The following is a 6,000-nucleotide window of genomic DNA, read 5'->3' on the forward strand; positions in this document are numbered from 1 at the left end:
ACAAGTACTCCATTATGGGTCACAGGCTTCTTAACTGGTGTCTTAACCACTAGACTAAATGCCCATTTTTTTTTTTTTTTTTTTTGATAGGCAGAGTGGACAGTGAGAGAGAGAGAGAGAGAGAGAGAGGTCTTCCTTTGCCGTTGGTTCACCCTCCAATAGCCGCTGCAGCTGGCGCGCTGGGGCAGGCGCACCGTGCTGATCCTAAGCCAGGAGCCAGGTGCTTCTCCTGGTCTCCCATGCAGGTGCAGGGCCCAAGCACTTGGGCCATCCTCCACTGCACTCCCAGCCACAGCAGAGAGCTGGCCTGGAAAAGGGGCAACCGGGACAGAATCCGGCGCCCCAACTGGGACTAGAACCCGGGGTGCCAGCATCACAGGCGGAGGATTAGCCTACTGAGCCACGGCGCCGGTAAATGCCTATTCCCAAGGTCATTTTTATTCAATATCATTTTCATCAAAGTCCATGAGAATCTTTAGAAATTTCTCACCTATTCTCATGGTCATTACTATAGTCAGGAATAATGTTTGTTCTAACTGGGAAAATCAAATGACTGAATAACAGTCTGAAAACAGAAATCATAAAAAAAAATTTAGTAATATAATCAAGTTAAAATACTTCACAAAATTAACCTCACATACTTAATGACATATAATCATTTCTGTGTTGCATATTTAGGGAAAAACCATTAGTCAGTTCCATAAATTATAGCTATTACTTTTAGAGAACCAAACTCAATTTTTACAACTTTTCTTAACACCAGGTATGTTTCCTCCCTAATGTGTGTATATTAACACTTAGTATAAATGTTATAATACTGTCATTTCTTTCTGTATTACAGGTTTTATGATTGTCCCGATTGGCAGTAAACTTTCTGCCTCTTGAACTCCTATATCATTTTGTGTTAATGCAATAAAATTTACATACAATTGAAATGTACAAATCTTAACAGAAAGTTTTTCTAAATGTGTATATCCACATAATCATCATGGCAATCAAGTTACAAATGTTATCTTTCCAGAAAGTTCCCTGCAAATCAATTAGCCTTTTCCATGAGCAACCACTGTTTAGATTTCTATCGTATTTTTTTTCTGTTTTTGAACTTCTAAAAAAATGGAATTTGACACTGTACATTCTTTTATACCTAACTTCATTTATTCCAGATACTTTTCTGAGATTTAGCTATCTTATTGAGCTTATGGGTGGTTCATTCTTTTTATTGAGTACAATTATATTGCCATGTAATCTACAAGTAAATTTTTATGGATTTTTGCAGGGCCTAGTAGAGTGCCTTCCACATGACAGGTACTCAGTAAATACTAAACAAATATTTACGTATGCTTGCTTCCTGTCACAAACAGGACTACATACACCTCTATTTATCATAAGGTAGTACCTAGATCTGCATTACAAGCTTTTTCTCTACGGTCTCCCTATGCAGTTCAGCACAAACTCCACTGTTCTCTTACCTAAGAGGACATTATCAAAACTTACCAGCTGTTCCCTGCCCCACTCTGAGGGGAAGAGTACTAACAAGGACACTAACTGAGCGCTGAAGTTGTGCCAGCACTAGTCTAAGAATTTCACACGTACTAACACATTTAATCCTGACAACTTATGATGTAGGTGCTGTTATCCCCGTTTCTCAGATAAGAAAATTAGGTAAAGGATAAACAACTTGCCATACAGGTAGAAAACGGTAGAGCTCAGCCAGCATCTGGATTCAGGAAACCTAGCTCCAGAGCTTGTACCCTAGCCTCTGACATACAAGCAGCTGACTGGGAGGAACAGGCAATGCCATCACACAGCTCAAGTGTGTGGGCTCAGAAAACAACACTCCCAAGCATGGCACCTCCCTCCTCATCTCTCCATCCTGCTTCTCTCAGCAGAGGGTCTTCCTCTGAAGTTCCCTTATAAGGGAAGTTCCTCCAGAGGAAATGCAGTTGTCTCTGGTTCCCTCCCTGTAATAACCTCATTAAACTGAGTAGTCCAACTCCCAAGAAAGGAGACACCACACCCAAAGCCCAGACAGAACTTTGTCCCAGGCTGTTGTTTGCTCTTGGGGCTCATTCATCTCCCCTAAAATTCATTTTCCAAAACTGCATACACCCCTCACCACCTTCTCCCCCGTGAAGAAGGTACTTGGTGTCCCAACCTCATTGGGATATCAGGTACTCGCTTTCCTGCGATGCCCCCATACAGGTAATAAACTCACGTACCTTTTGTAAAGCTGTCTACTGTCAGTAGACACTTCAGCACACTGAATTACCAAACCTCCAGAGGGTGGAAGGCACCCTCCGGCACCGCTAATGGCGGCATGAGGAAGGAAGATCCCAATTAAGACTGCTGGCAAACAGGCGATGATGAACTCATCCTAGCTGTCTGATGTCTTTTAGTCTTAGGAGAGAGGGAAAACTAGCCCTTGGAGGGGCTCTACACCTTCTTACCTTCTCGAACATTAGCTACCCTCACTTGGGAATCTGTCCCTTAAAAGCCGCAGGACATCGTGTGCAAACTCAGTCTCATTAAAGCACACAGGAACAGCAGCCAGTCATCACAGAAGCTGCTTATTCAACAGAGCCTGAACAAACAAAAAAAGCTAGAGGTTTTGTTATGAAGTCTAGGGAGGTGCACCAGAGGCTGAGAGAGAAAATGGGTGGCACCGGATGAATCCCTCTGGGTTTCAAACACCTCACAGAAAAAGGTTTCTATTTGTTTAATGAAACAATCTATAAGGTCATACTGAATTCTCTAGTGTTATGATTCTCCTCTCACCAAACCCATCTTACACAAAAGCTGCCAGACTAAACCTCGCAACACCCCCTTCTTACTGTTATTCCCTTAGTGAAGAATCCAAAATGACTCCCTGAAGTGCCTTACATAATATTTTACTTCCCTTCCAGCTTTCAGGACCGGGCCTCACTTACCTGCCCACCCTTACTTCCGGCCAGCATGCATGTGGCTCTGCTCCATCCAGGCTGGTGCCCCCTGCGCCCTCTCCCATCGCACAGCTTTTGCTCTTGTTACCTCTCACCACAGTTCCTCCTTCCTAAGGCAGAATCCGGGGCCTCCAAGGAGGTCTCAATTTTCTTCCCAGGAAGCCTTTCCTGATTCCTGTTATTTGTCCTTTTCTTCAGTTAACACAAATGAACTAAATCTTCCCAAGGTGCCAGGTACAGCGGGCGTTACAATTCCTGGGACATCACTTTAGCCGATGCCACCCTAACCGATACCCCAGTTTTCTAATAGCTTTCTTGGACACATTACTTTAGGCAAAACCATGCACTAACAGCTCCTGCCCTCCCCCAAACCATCAAGCACAGCGAGGGCCACGGTGCAGGTGCTCCACGCGAATAAGCCCTCATCGACGCTGGGAAGCGACCCGAGGCGCTATCGGCGGGGCACCAGGTGTGAAGTCATCCAGGTGACGCAGAGCCGGCCCACGCGCTGCCCCGGGGACCCGGCCGCCACCTCCAGCAGGGCGTCTCCCCAGCCTGGCTTCACCCGATCTGGAGCCTCGGGGCCCCCTCGACTTCTAGGCCAGTGCCGCCGCCAGGGGCCCCACAACGGGCCCCCCCACCCCACCCCTGGCCCTGCGCTCAGTACCCCTCCGCCAACCTGACAGGTCCCGCGCCGCCCTGCAGCGCTGGGGCTGGACCCGCCACAGGCGCGCGGCCGCAGGGAGACGGCGGCACGGACGAAGCCCGACACAGGATGTGCGTGGGGCCAAATGCCACTCACCCGGCGACAGACACCTGAACCGGGGCTGCCCTGCGCGAGACGACGAGCGACGGGCGCGAGCTCTGGGCTGTGGCCGGTCAGCGGCGGCGCCGGCACTTCCTGCCTGGAGAGGCGGCGCGGAAGGCGCACCGGAAGGCGCGGCCGATCCACTCGGAACGGGGGTGCAGTCAGTGTTCTCGCCTGCTACGGCGCGGATCCCGGGGGCGAGGGGAGCGGGGCTGCGCCGACCTGACGTGCACAGCTTAGGCCCAGGTTGTCGGTTCCGAGCCGGGGAGGCCTGCCCGCCCGCGGCCGCGGCCTTCGTCCGCAGTTCGCCCTGTTCCCCCCCACGTCCCGCGGCGGATCCCGGGCCCTTCCGCATTCCTGGGCGGCGGGGCGGGGCCGAGGGCCCGAGCTGGAATTTGACCCGGGAGGGCCGTAACCGCCCGGGTTCCTGGGGGTCCCCTGAGCCGGAAGCCGCCCACCCACGGTTGCCAGATTTAGCAAATCTGCAAGAACAGTTGGCCTGGTTCAATCCGAGTTTCGGGTAAACAAGCATTTTATTTTTAAGAATGCCCGGTGTAAAACCGAAAAGAGGGCGGCGGCCGGGCGCACTCCCGCCGGCTGTGGAAATCCTCACTTCCCAGCCCGAGATAAATCCGGAAAGCCGAGCCCCCTAACTATCGGAGCAGAGCCACAGCCTCTGACTCTCATTCCCCTTTCAGCCACAAAGTTTTATTCAAACTATTTGCTTTCTTCTACGCGTAGACTGGGGAGCTGACAGAATGACACACACACAGAGATACATGCACACACGCAAATACCGTGCCCGGGCGCAACAAAGGAAAACACGGAGCTGCCTTATTGGCCTTTTGTGGATATTGTTTTGTAGCTATACTCTTCAGGGTGGTTGCCCTCACTCGGGAGGACTGGAGATGAATTAGCACTAATGCCAAATGAGGGAGAGTCAGCCTAATAGCAAATCTTTATTGAGCATCGACTGCCTGCACACGTGTTGGCTGCTGGAGCGATGAATGAATAATTCAAATTCTCTTCCCTCTGGGAGTTTATATTCTAGAAATCTCTGATCTGAAATTCCTAGAAAGTAGACCGTGTTCAGCACTCTACAGCAGTTCTTAAATAGTAGCCAGCATAAAACTAACTTCGTGGGTCTGTTAAAACAGGTTGTTGAGCCTCAAACTCAGTAAGCAGGAGGTGGAGGCTAATTTTCATTTCTAGGTAGCATGCAGATGACGCTGATGTGGGCCTCGGCCAAAATCACACCTGGGTCTCAATTATTTACCTTAACCCTGACTGCCCTTTGGTTTGAAGGCTTTGCTTAAACTTCCCATTCACCAGAAAGAGTGCTTTGGTCTTGGTCACAGAGCTCTTCCAAGCATGATCTTACCACCCCAGAAACCTTCACGTTGGTTCCCCCTTCAGAGAATAGCTGGAGTCACTCTTGACTATTCAAGGATACTTCATAAATTCGGAGAAAAACAGAATTAAAAGATGTTTATTTTGGAGCAAAAATAATTTTGAAATCCCTGTTTTTTCATAATAGACTTCACAACTTTTTAAAGACCCTCATATGCATGGATTTCAATTTTCTGCACCAAAATAAATTTAACTCAATTCCATTTTCTGTTAACTTCTTGAAGTACCCCTGCCCTTTAACTGTGATCTCTGTATCTAAGTTTCTAGAAGTGTGCTATCCAACACAATAGGCACTAACTGCATGTGGCTTAATTGTAAAACTTCAGTTCCTCGGTTGGGTTAGATAGTCTCATATGCTCAGAGCCACATGTGGCTAATGTCATTACTTTACAGCACAGAGCACTTCCATCATCACGGAAAGCTCTACTGGAGAGCACAATTCTAAAGAATTTTTTTTTTTTTTTAATTTTTTTGACAGGCAGAGTGGACAGTGAGAGAGAGAGAGAGACAGAGAGAAAGGTCTTCCTTTGCCGTTGGTTCACCCTCTAATAAGGTATATTGTTTTCTCTGTACTCAAAAGCTGTAAAACGCTGGATATCTAAATATCCAATGTTTGGAAGTGAAATTATGGTACATCTATGTCAAAGATAATTGTGGTCATTAAAAAGAATGGCTGAAAAAGTAATATACTCAAAAGTAGCTATGCTAAAACATGAAAAAATGGTTTAAGAAATATTAAACGAAAAATACTATTAATTCATTTTAACTAAAATGCATATAGTTAAATATTAGAAAAAAGGCATGACTTACTATTTGAGCAGGCATAGAGATATTAAGAATAAA

General features: G+C 47.2%; 1 protein-coding gene across 1 annotated transcript in view; it reads right to left on the reverse strand.

Annotated features, from left to right (window-relative positions):
• LOC133767161 (myosin regulatory light chain 12B) overlaps window positions 1-3,850 on the reverse strand; it is a 30,137-nt gene extending 26,287 nt beyond the window's left edge. Inside the window, exon 1 of the mRNA XM_062201412.1 lies at window positions 3,742-3,850. The gene's annotated coding sequence lies outside the window, so the exon portion shown is untranslated. The remainder of the gene's footprint in view (window positions 1-3,741) is intronic.
• Window positions 3,851-6,000: the final 2,150 nt, after the last annotated feature.

The sequence above is a fragment of the Lepus europaeus genome, chromosome 9 (assembly GCF_033115175.1).
Source record: "Lepus europaeus isolate LE1 chromosome 9, mLepTim1.pri, whole genome shotgun sequence".
Classification (NCBI taxonomy): Eukaryota; Metazoa; Chordata; class Mammalia; order Lagomorpha; family Leporidae; genus Lepus; species Lepus europaeus.